A 13,172-nucleotide genomic window follows, 5' to 3' on the forward strand; every position below is an offset into this window, starting at 1 on the left:
TGTAACATCCTCAAGCTTGATTTTATATCAAGACAAAAATTCCAAGTTAGAAATATTTTTGAAATAACTAATTTAATTTAAATTATAACAAATAACACAATCTGTTATTAGTCTTACTTGGTAGAGATGAGTTTGTTATTAAAAGTGTACCATGGATCACACGTGGTCCGTTATGAAAACTGGCTCCGTCCACTTGCACTCTAAGTCTAAGTCTAAAGGTACACAAAGTCACATTTTTTACATCGCTCACTCTTTTTGATCAGAATTTAGAATCATTCTTTTACAATTATCATCAGGGCATCTTAGTTTCTACATTGTTTCAGATAAGCCTATTAATACTGCTGGTGTGGGTTGCTGACTGTCAAACCGAAGAGGAAGTCAACTTTCACGTACAGTTAGAACAGTACCAGCTCCATCATACCCAGTCTGATTACAGTATGCAAAGGTTTCATTTTTTACATTTTGTTCTGTTCCCAGTATGGTAATTTTGGTATGAAACTCTTACAAAAAATGAAATATTTAACAATAGAATTTAGAGACAGTATGAAACAGAGTTCATGGCTCATGATTTAATTATGGTAAGCTTACATGAACGTAACTTGTAGATCAGATAGATCTTACTGTTATTGTTATGCTAAACAAGTTCTCCTTTTTCATGCATAATTCACTCGCTTAGTCTTCCCGCACGCGTGGAGAGGCAAATGTGGCAGCATTGTCTCGCTTAGTCTCCCCGCACGCGTGGAGAGGCGAATGTGGCAGAATTGTTATCATCGCCCCAGAGAGTTCCCGGGATGAAACATTTAACGCCAATCTATCCACAAATCAACATACATGTCTGTGTTACGCCGCCAGACTGACTGCCAGACTGTTTGTCTGAGTTTCAGACTGCTTGTGGAGATATTCGTAGATTCCTCTACTGGGTCATACTCATAGAATAGTTCGACCGCCCTTAAAGCATCGCTTCTGCCTTGTTCATATTATTATACTCCAGTCCAGCAAAGAATTTCCATCAGGGCAGCTGTAATTACCCACAAACGGGTTATCTGGAAACGGTTTAAGAAATGCTGATTATAGCTTGCTTTAAACAACAATGGGTCTTTAATGAGGTGAAGATCTGATGGAATAGGGTACCGTAAACGTGGCCTCATTCCTGCAAATGAACCATCATACAATGAATGTTGACGTTGAGTACTGGTCTTGCTGGTTCTTAGTTCTAACATCATCGTTCGCAGTCTATATATAGCTGGGATAGTTTAATACAGTAAACCTCTCTATTGTCCTCTTGAAAATGTTATTCTGACGAAAAGGACTAATGTTGTGGGGACGATAATACATTGAATTCGAATAATGCAAGGTGGGATAAGACTTGCCGACCTATCAGTTCCTTTTCATACCTTTTTCCTTTTTAGGGAATCTGTGTGATTTAATCGGAATAAGCCCGAATTTAATTATCACCAGGACGATAATTTATTTTAGAGTTTAATTTCATTTCTGAAGTGCTGTTTGTCGATAAGATTAAGAAATAATCACTATCATCTCCTAAATTTACATTCCACAGAATACGAATAAAATAAAATGTATTCTTGGAATTTCAACTTCAGCGAGTAGTACTAGTATTACCAATAAACTTGTTAGTACAGACTCCGAGGGTGGAACAGGTTAGGCAGTCTCATCTCGGGCCGAGCGATCTGCTGCAACAATAATATTGGAGAGCTATCATAGTGTACCTATTCTTAGATTATCGCGTGACACTTGCCCTTGTGGCACGTGTTTTTCGTTTTTGTACATTATCATTATTATTTTGTTATGAATGAATCTTTAGGTTATTTTATTGTACGCATATTCAATAAAAATATGGAAATACCCAATAACATAATATTGATAAGGAACATTGAAGGAAAATTTTCCAATCTTATGTTATCTTAATTTGTAATTACAAAGTAAGATAACATAAAATTGGCAAATTTTCTCAGTTATTAAACTCCTTTAAAAGTTTCGACGAAACTTATTCAGACGAAAAGACTAATGTTTTGGGGACGATAATACATTGAATTCGAATAATGCAAGGTGGGATAAGACTTGTCGACCTATATATCAGTTCCTATTCATTCCTTTTTCCTTTTTAGGGAATCTGTGCGATTTAATCGGAATAAGCCCGAATTCAACTACCACTAGGACGAAGTTTCGACTTTTAATCACTATCAGTGAATTACACTTCCAGCAGAAAGTCATAGATATAGATTACACAAATTTGAAAATGTCTAGTTTTCCATTCTTGACCCACAACATTTCAGGTGTATCTGTCTGGGGCTGGATACTGTTATCTTTCTTCATCACCCTCTCCATCGCATTGTGTTCCTGGAGAATCTATCTATCCTGTAGACGAATTACTACAGCTTTTACTTTACACACTGCGGTAGGTGTAACCAAATAATATTCTTGACATTGCTACGCATAAATCATGTTTGGTTATAAAAGTACAAATTGTTACTTTGAAACAAAATTTAGCACTTTAAAGGCTGTGAAACTTTTGTTGGTTCGGTTAGATAGATCAAGAGTCAGACCTTTCAACAACAGATCTGGACATCTGGCAGATCGGAATCTGACAATGTTCCGGCCTTTTTCATGGATTCTCATTCATTGCTTAGGGTTTCTATAGAGGTAGCGCCAACAGCAGCGAAATCCTACCAGTGCCACCTAACTCCCCGACCCCGGTTCAAGCCCTGAACAACGTCACCAGATACGATGTTATTCTGGGACCATGAAGACTGTTACTCCTACTCTGCAGGATAGAACGCTTGAAAAACTGTGTCTTGTTAAGTTACACTCGTTACCTGGCTCAACATCTCAGGTTATCAACTAATCGTGTGTTTTGCTGTTGTTATATGTTTGTGTTGAATCTGTTTCCGTGTGCGTTTGGTTGATTATTATTAAATCACCTGGTTACCTTTGTTCAACAATTCAGTCAATTCATTTGTTCTCGACCTGGCCCAGCCCCCAATTTCCTTCTGATTATCTACAAGATTGGAGCCCCACAAAGGCACAAAGGAATGTGTAGTCGGCCAACAGAGTGTTATTAATGTGTTTCCTAATGGGCCCTCTTCCACTACAGTTGCTAAAGTCAACGTGGACCGATTCAGCGGGGCACAATTTGAATGCTACTAAGAATTCATATCCTGGACAACCAATTGAAATATCTATGTCTAAATGTTTACAATAGGTTGCCATGATACTGCCAAGGTGGCTATTTTCCACGTGATTTTCCTGCCAAAATGTTGGTTAATTGTCCGGGTAGATCACCTGTTGTTCAATTGTTATTCTTGTGTTAGATATTATCGAAATTCGAATGGAATGGTTATAATTGTCTGGCCTATTCATGTCCAATTATAAAATCTCCATTCCACTCCATTGTTTCTCCTCCATACCTATAAGCATACCTCACCCAAGCTTGCTCTTAAATAAAACAAGCAGAAGCTTGGAGACTAGACACCAACTTCAGGTTCAGACTCCATAGATCTCCAGTAACTGGGATCTGTTCCATCTGAACCCTGGTCCTGATTGAGATCTGCTCAATGTCTGCCGACTCATGAGCAGCTCACAGTGTCTCGAAATAACTCGTGGCATCACACGTTCTAAATTCTCTAACCGATCCCTGTTACCCGATCTCCTGACTCCGCCACTCTCCTGACTCCGTTATGTCTGGGTCTCCAGTCTGCGACTTCTCCCGCTTATCTTGGCACTGCCTATAATAATATATCCCACTATCTATATCCAGTCTCCGTATTACTTTATCATAATGTAGCAGGCCGTACTAACACGTCTTATCTAATTACAATCAGCCCGGCTAGGTACTACACCATTAGAGGGACCTCCCCACCACTACAATAGACCTGTTTAAATTTCTTTATAGATGAGCTGATGTATAGTTAAAAGCGGCCTGATCACGTCAGTAGAGTTTGCCGTACCAATTAGTGCTGAGTATCAATCCCGGTGACAGTGACGTCTTGTGTGAGGGTATGTGCGTCATCTTGTGGCTTTACAACTAAAGCGTGCTGAAGTTCGAGGCAAAGATTCCAATTCAACAGCTCCGTCTACGCTTCATAAATAGTGGGCGTATTATATGAATAAATGCAGCCAAAAGAAAGCAGTACAAATCAGGACGACGGTAACAATTAAAAGCAGACAAGAAACCGACAAGGTAAAACATGCAGGTGTACTGAACACAGCTGCGCATTGGAGAGCGGCTCGAGTCGGAGCATGAGTCGAGTCTAGAAAAACAGCGTTTAGTCGTTAGGCAGGAGTTGAAGTGGGTGGCATGTCTGGTGCTACCTTGCTGTTTAGTGTACAGGCTGGTTCGTGTCTGGTAGCTCTACTTCCGCAACTATTTCCACCTCACAAACGTGCGGTACCTCATCGGAACAGGGCCTCAGGACATGTGATATGCTGTAGAGGCTGGAGGACCACAACCCTGGATCTGGTCCTGTGAAGTGGAAGTGAGTGTTGAGGTGGGAGGTACTGGGAACACTCCTCCTCCTACTCCTCCCTGAGAGGTGGAGATATGAGGAGTAGTTACTGTGACGTAGTCAGGTTGTTGAGATAGTCGGCGGCAAAGCCACGACCTGCTCTTAAACCGTATCCCAGAACGTGAGCACTCGGTCCGTGTAACTGCTAAACAAAACACGTCTGTATACGCTGCAATGTGGTCATTAGCAGCTCTCGACCGAAACTATCTCTAATAATCCAATATACCTTCCAGAAGAGCAGCTCAGCCCTTTATCTACTAATGAACAAAGCGGATTACAATATAGTTTACTTTAGGCAGCACGTGGTAGCCAGTGAGGAACATCACATGTGCTCACCTGCAGAGGGTGGATTGGCTAGTGGGGGATCAGAAGCTGCGCTCCCAGACCCGGCCGGCTACGTCACCTCATACCTCATACCAGACCGGACTCCGGAACCGGAAACTGATAATCGCTACATCACTACACTTCACCCTGTTACTGTCACCATCAGTAGATCTTTAGCCTAACTCGTAACATAGTGCGGGTGGTAAGCCATGAGGCCCCTCGTGCACGGTGCACCCTCCTGACACACTGTTTCAAGTTATTAAGCTGCGGGAGATGGACTGGATGTACTCGGCAAGGGTCATGCCCTGGTCTACTATACCTAATGTTCTTGCCAGTCTAGTGCGGTCTTTCCGGGCAGTTTAAATTCGCTACACTTTGTATCAGTATACCGTACGCGGCGTGGTTTACAACAACTTTATAGCTGGTGCTGCTGCTGCTGGTGGTGGTCGTTGTTTCATTTTGTTCCAATTATAGTACACTGTTTCACAATGCAACTAGTATACGCGTCATAATAGGCGCTAGATGCCACTACCATTGTGTATCTAACACTCTGCTTGATCCATCCTAACTGTGATAAAACGTTGGGAGGCTAATGCCGTACCATGTTTACGTTTGTATCTATTTAAGAGTACCCCTCCTAACCTCGCCTCGCTGAACCGTCAGTTTTATTGCCCTTCAGTAGTTGGGGAGGGGGCACTGTTTGCTTGGGTCTTTATCTCGGGGTGGTGCCTGCTGTGAGAGGACGTTGTGTTGTGTGCTGCACATGTCACCTGCCCTACTAGACCGCATGTACCCTCTCTGGGCTCCCTGTTCAGCCCACTTACCGGGCGCGTCTGTCACCTGATTTTCAGATGCCATTGTGTCTAGCAGTGCACGGGGTGGGGACAGTCGTCTTGCATCTATTGGTATAGTCGCATTCATTCTGTTTACTCATTCGTAGTGCAGGTTGGGAGACCAGAGAGGTAGAAATTAGAATTATATTTACTTCTCCTACCCCCTAGTGTTCAATTAAGATCACTCTTCTATTATGGCATTGTTGATTTCATTAAAGAGATCACCTGTATCCCAAATTCCTTTATCGAATCAGTGATCACTCTTGGGATTTCAAAATACCTCTCGTCACAGCGATAAGACGTCACTCCTATGACTTGATCCACAGGGAGTATCCAATATTTCATATGTTCCTGAGTACCAGCCAGCAGATATCTGGTCTGTTATTAGTAGGTGGTAAAGTAATCTATATCTGAGGTAACAACTTCATAGGTGCTGGTGATATCACACGACCACAACATAGTTTGTCCAGCAACCCTGGTATAAGATAAGCTGGGGATGACGGAGCAGAATGAAATGTGGCTGCACATGCTGCATCGACTTACTACTCAGCGGTATCCGGCTGGTTCTAGCATTTCGTCACGTTTATCAGTCCTGACCAAGGTTGTGATTGTCAGTCTTTGTTGTTAATTGTCCAGTCTTGGACGATAGACGCCTTTTTCGAATGTTTTGTGCGCAGGATCGGGATTTATTTTAGTTTTGATTTAGGGCAGACGTTTGGTTGCCAGCTGGCCATTTAGTTTGCAAAATGGCACGCAGACTCCAAATTTAGTTGTTTATGTCATTAATTAATGTGAGTGCTGTTAATTTCTAATCTATTGTTTAGAAAGCGGCTGGCGCCGTTTTGGATGGTCTGATTAACCTCTTTCAGCTTCATTCTCTCTAATTAGTCTTGTTCACTTGTCCTGTGCAATGTGCACCCCCGTTCCCCCTTGACGAAGGTGAGAAATGATCACAATAGTTCGACCCGAGTTGGCAAGTGAAGTCTTCTGTAGTTTAATCGAACTTGACAATAGTACCGTAGTAAAGTGAGTAGCTAGTGAGAATTTAGCGTGCACCCGGTAAATTCTAATCTTTTTTAATTTCAATACGTCAAGTTCTCGTTATACTCACAACAGGGAATGAAACTAATTCCAGCTTTAGTTTTAATCCGGCGTTACTCAAACCGTCCTTTTCTTGAGCACGTGTTCCTGCTAACGAGTTCACCTGGGCAACCTGGCAACTTTGGTTAACGTTTTTAGCTCCATTGTTACTGGAGAGGCGCCTCGGAGCTCCACAGACTGCACGTGCTCATCCCACCACGCCTGACGCCATACTTCGGGAAAGATCAGAGCCACCAAGCATTCTCAACCACCTGGCATTGGCACTAATTCGAGGAGACTCTTTGAAAAATAAGGCTTCAGAATTATAGCTTTTCTGTTAATATAACCTGGCATTTAAATTTTCATTTGACGAAGGCGAGCCTATTGTTTTCCAGTGGATAACAATTAGCTCGAGGTGCAGCTCCGATATATAGTGAAATACTACAATGAAAATAATTGAACTTTTTGCCAGTGATGCTCCTGGGCCGGTTATAAGTGGTTTATTAGTCACCCTCTCACTTACCCACGTGTTTAGCTGGAGCGGCTCAAAAGTCCAGCACCAGGTTACTGAGCAGTCATTTATTTTCCGCTCAGTTTCGACTTGGATTAATTCCGGTGCGGAGTAGACATCGTTCTAAGCCACCTAGTTTTTATTTGATGTTTACAAACTTCTTCAAGTTTTTTTAAGATTTTGAAAAATTTTATAAAGATCTGAGTGGGACTTGAAGACAACATTTGAAAAATACTATGTCGTATTCAAGTATATTCAGTGTATTTATAGATATGGGTAGATAAGAGGTGACACATTTAGTACCTATAACTGCCTGTCAGTGACTCAGTGGTCTTACATAACGAGGCAAGCATTTTCATTGTCATCATCACTAAGAGATCAGCCATGCAGATGCTCATAAACTGGTGATAATGATAATTAATAGCTGATCCCTGCTAAGGCATGCTCGTGGGTATTATGTGTCGGCTGGCAGCTTGCTGTCGAAATCATGCACCATAACGTGTATACAGGGCCCATAATATAAGTGGCCCTTCCACGGGATTAAAACTTCCACCAAGGTGCCTTCCTCCTTAGTGTCCACCTCAATCTGGAGCTCTATTTGAAACTAAATGGAGGTGAAGAGAATGCATGGTTTAAGTAAAGGCACGTGTTGAAGGATAGTTTTGTTTAAACACGTGACTGCACATTTGCCAAATCAAATTCAAAAACTATTGGCACGTGTCCAAAACTATTGTCACGTGTCAAAAACTACTATCACATGTCCACACAATCCTTATCTAATCTGCTATCCTGATTTCCATGGTGATTTACCTTAACACAATAAGAGTGTACACCGCACCCCTTATTTTAATCTGATTCATTCTGGTTATTCACCCCGGTCATTCATTCTAGGGATGCAACCTGTTTGTTCATCCACATGATTTAGCGGGGTGAATTATTCTAGTGATAAACCTTGGTTATAAATTTTATTCATTCTGAGATAGACATGTACGACATTTGAATGATAAAGTGATAAGTTCCAACTCCATGTCAGAAGTTATACCATGAAAATATCCTATGTGACTGCAACAGATCATTGTCAGTTTTGGCACTGGTGGTTTAAAGAGCCCTCTGGCAGTGGCTAAAGTAATGAAACTGAACAATATATGCAATGTTCATTGTGCAAGGTGTGTCACACTCTGTGAGCTCTGTAGGGGTTGTATCCACTCTCTGATCTCTCCAGTCTCTCCACTCTCCAGTCACTTCAAGTGTCATCGTATTAGCGTCCCCAACGTCTGGTGAAAGTAGATCACGGTGCCCATGGTTGCCAGCACACCGTGGTTTACTCTTTCAGCCACTAAGTCCTGACCTTGACGTCTGGTTTTACCTAGACCACCACCAGCCGTCTCTAAGGGCAACACCGTGCTGCTCGCCAGCTCCGACCCCACCATGCTGCTTTATATCCAGCTTCACGGCCTCTATATTAACTTAAGAACATTAGTAACATTGTCCGGGCATATTTTCATCGAGATTAAATAAACGTCTTTAGTGAACGCCTTTAAACTTATTTACATTTTTGAAGCTGCATTATTGGCTATTTTTCTTTCATCTCAGGTTTAAGCATCTTATTTTAAACTCGGGTTACCCTTAATCCTTATTTCTTAAATCACCTTTCTTAACAAAGGCAACTTATTAGCCATCAAATTCGAGCTACGGTTTTAATTCGATCAACCAATAACCATGATTGTCGCCATTATCGTACAAAAAAGTGGTGTGATAACACATCCAGTCCGTTTTCGAATTTCCAGTTATTAAATTCCTTATTTTATAGGTACTTTTATAGTAAGGCTACCAGGAATAGAGTCTATTTTTACGTTGTTCCCGGAGATTTACTTCACTTGTTTAGTGAACGCCCTTCTTCGTGACCTCGATAGTTTTTGTTGGCTTACTTAATACTTACCTTACTTATATACTTATCATTGTCCTCCCTACAAATGAAGAAATATATCTCTTTATTTACAGTGTTATATTAATATTTAACACTTATTTGCAATACTTTAAGCGTTTGTTATGTGCTTATCTCTTCGGTTATCGACCACAATGGTTGAAATTTTTGGACACTTTTCCATTATTGTCTGCAAATTAAAGTGAGAAAAGTCATTAGCCGATATTATGATTCGTACAAGGCTTGGAGTACAATCCAAAGTTTTCCCACCCGTTTATGAAATTATCGGTTGCGATAATTTTCATCATTTAACAAATTAACACCTCGTGCCGACACTGCCGAATTCCTGCTGTTTCCATGTTCCATGTGTGTTGAGCTTGATCACTTTCGGGTCGTGGAAATTTTATCAGAGACCAGCATCCAATTCTCTTCACATCCTGACTAACTGCTGAGTTCACAGTCTTGACCTGTAATCAATAATTTCATTTTGGTGCAGTGACTCATCTCAATTAAGTATATTGTACGCTTATGTCACGTTGTCACATTAGCTCTCCCTGCAGATAACTCACCTCGTTACGGCTCCTTCACGGGTAGCTGAATTTCCGGAATTTTATTGGGATAACTCCACCAATGATACCAATGATACGGTGACCGTGATCAACTATTTATAAGATCGTGAGTAAATTGTTATAGTAGGTTGCATTGTGTGCCCATTAGGTGCAAGAGCAATGAACTGCTGGGCTGCATTACCGGATAAGAATACGTCACCCGATTACTATACCACCTGGTCACCGGTGGGGCTCGTTACCGGTTTATTGGCGGTTATTAGTCGGCGACAAAACTTGTCGCTATGTGTCAGCCTCAGACAGGTTAGAAAAATGTCAACTCTTGTTTTGTTTCTGTTAATTTAGCGTTTTCGGCCGGCCTATTGTTCGACTCCTGTGAAACTTACTCTTTTCTTTTAGTATCAATAGAGATATTTCAGGCTTGTGGGAATTTTGTTAATTTTTAAATTGTTTCAAATTTATTGAAAACAAGACATTGTCTCCACTGTTTCAAGCCTGGGAAATTAAAACTTTTCGTCGCGAACTCTAATATCCATCAGTTTCAGCTACCGCACGATTGCAAGAGTTTTGTTTATAGCAAGTTGTTAATTCTGAAAGCTGTTTGATATTTCCCCCTATCTTTACTGCACGTGGCGGTGAAAGTGTGATGCCACTAAACTCGACATGTAGTAGTCACCGTCCTTAAACCCAGTCTGTTTATCCTGGTCTAGTAAACGAGTTCAGGTTTACTCACGCGATGCTCCGCACAGGTGCTCCGTTGCAAGTCAATTTAATTCAAATTATCGTTTGGAACGTGTGATTACAGGAATTGGCAACAGCTTGACGTCTTGTAGCCGAGGTTGGTCTGGGGACGTATGACACCTCCGCCCCATATTACCACCACTCTCCGTGTCTGACAGAGCACTTTCAGCTCTCGTCTGTCAAAAAAACACAAAAAAGTGTTTCTTTGTGGGAAACAAAGCGTTAACAATTAATGTCAATAGTTGGGAGCACATGGTTCCGCATGTGGCGGGATGCCCGTCAGTTACTGCGTGTCACACTATCGATAGCCAATGCGCGGCGCCATCTATTGCACGTGTCTGTGTTGTCATGGTAACAACAGGGTCATGTGACCAAGCAGATCACGCATCCCTGAAGGGTGATAGATCACGCGCATTTTCAGGCTCTGGCTCCCTATTTTGTCTGTGGGGTCCACAAAAAGATTGTATCTCGAGCCGATCATTATTAAACCACCCAGTTAGTGTATTAGTCTATCTTTATTTAAACTATATCTGCAGGAACTTAGCATCAACCATTTCCCAAATTCTATGTTGTTTCTCGATCTATATCTCCCGCTCTCCCTCTATTTCACATTCGAGCAGTTCACTGCTCAGTTCACAGTTCCGGATTATGTCGTGTTAGCTCACTGATTATTGTTCCATATCACTTTAACAGATATATATCGAGTATTGGAACGGTAATCTCTGGAACCAGCTGGCGGGGCAGTGGCAGTGTGAAACTAACTGTCGCCCTAGGGGGTTATTAAGTGAAGGAGACCTGCAAATTTCCAATAATTACCGCTCCCTGGCGCTCTTGAAATTAATCAAACAGTTATTTTGGTGCGGTGCAGTGAGATTTGGGTACTGGTGATCAGGTACCGTGATCACAAATAACTCAACTATTTGAAAGTTTGTGAAGTTTCACATCAAGTACCCGTGTGAGGTTCTATTGCTTGATTAATCAGTTGGTAGCAATCAAATAAGCTATTTGATCGCCTCAACTTCGTCCTCTATCGATTATATTTTAGATTGACAGGTCTTCGTTGATTCCCAGGCATCATCGTTTTTGAAATTATATTTACAACGCAAAAATTTAAACGACCAATCAGGAGGCACCAAAAGTTTCCCAGAATCCTTACTGAACCCAGAGACGTTCGATCAGATCTGTCGATATAAAATGGACCTTCCTTGGTAAGCTTCACAACTGAAGCCTGAATTCCGAAACAGCTAGGATAAGATAACATTTGTAATACGAATGCCCAGCCTCTTGAAGTTTAACGCTGTACTACTCGAGTATCAATATCTTACTTTTCAATTTAAAACAGAGCCGCACCGAACTCTAGGATATATATTATATAAGTTTAATTCAACGGATCTGTCTTTGGCTAATCTTAGATCTGTTTCCATAAGAGAACTTTGCACTGGTTTAAAGAACTTGAATATGTTGTTGGGAATTTTTTATGGTTTTTCGCCTTCCTTTGATGATTTAAGTCTAGGTTTATGTTAAGGCGTCATGAGAATGGGTTAAACTATTTCTGTCAGATCGTAATGATGTGTTGTAGTTTCTATGGCAACAGGTTTAGTGTTACTGGAGCTACGAAACCGGTGTGGAACACGAGCTGAACAGCTCATTCTTCTAAAATTACTGAAATTAATCGAAAGGAAGCCAAAAAATGTGTCATGGAACTGGTAGAGAGCCGATTAACAGGCAGTTGGCAATTTGAGAGTTTCGAGGTTTAGGGCGTTGAAAATAAACTAATAATGCTCACGTGCGCAGCACAGACTCAGGTCCGCATGGTAACATACATTCGTCCTGGTAACTGGCTGCGCGGCCAACCTGCAGGCCGACCAGCGCCGTGCCATCAGTGCCACTTTGCTCTTGTTGGTCTTTTTGGGTTCGACCTCCTTGTTCTTCCGAGTTGACCCCAGATTGGGACCTCTTGATAGGGGGCTGCAAGTCCAAAGTGGTCGGTATACTTTTTGTTCTTTATCTGTTTGCAGTCGTATCAGTTTAACTGTACTACTCGATAATATCTGTTGTACTTTGGCCTGGTTGCTGTTAAAAGTTCAATTGCTGTTAAAAGTCCTGTTTGCGGCATATTAACTGTTTGCCGGTAGCCGGCACAGATCAGCTGTGGGTCTGTTGGTGCGTGGCCGGCCTGATCACCCGGGCCCGCGTGTGTCCCACACAGCCAAACAATTGTTTGCAGCTCCTTGCACAGCTCATCTACCATTTAGTGTATGTTGTTTGGCACTTGATGGCTTCGGACCAAAATAATTGAGTACTGACACAAAAGAAAGATAAGCAGTGTTTATAATTAAGAAATTGACACTTGTTTTCTAAGTTGGGCCGTGTTTGGGAGTGCCCCGGGTCCCCCCTCAGCTAGCTCTCACAAGGATTCTCCCTTATCAAGTCTAACGCCACTCTTGTGTCTATTCTCGTATCTTTTCATATTTCTTGTACGTCATTTCCGTTACTTCTCACTTTGCTTGCTCTTACCGGATATTTGAAGTCATGTCGATAACGTTTTTGTAGACGAAGGATTATGCCTAACTTGTTACATTTTGATACAAATATCTGCCATGTTTACTTTGATTTAAACCTTCACATTTGTAACCCAAATCTCCGTTATCTAGCTCTCTGTTCTACAAT

The sequence above is a fragment of the Bolinopsis microptera genome, chromosome 1 (genome assembly GCF_026151205.1).
Source record: "Bolinopsis microptera isolate Bmic1 chromosome 1, MBARI_Bmic_1.0, whole genome shotgun sequence".
Taxonomy (NCBI): Eukaryota; Metazoa; Ctenophora; class Tentaculata; order Lobata; family Bolinopsidae; genus Bolinopsis; species Bolinopsis microptera.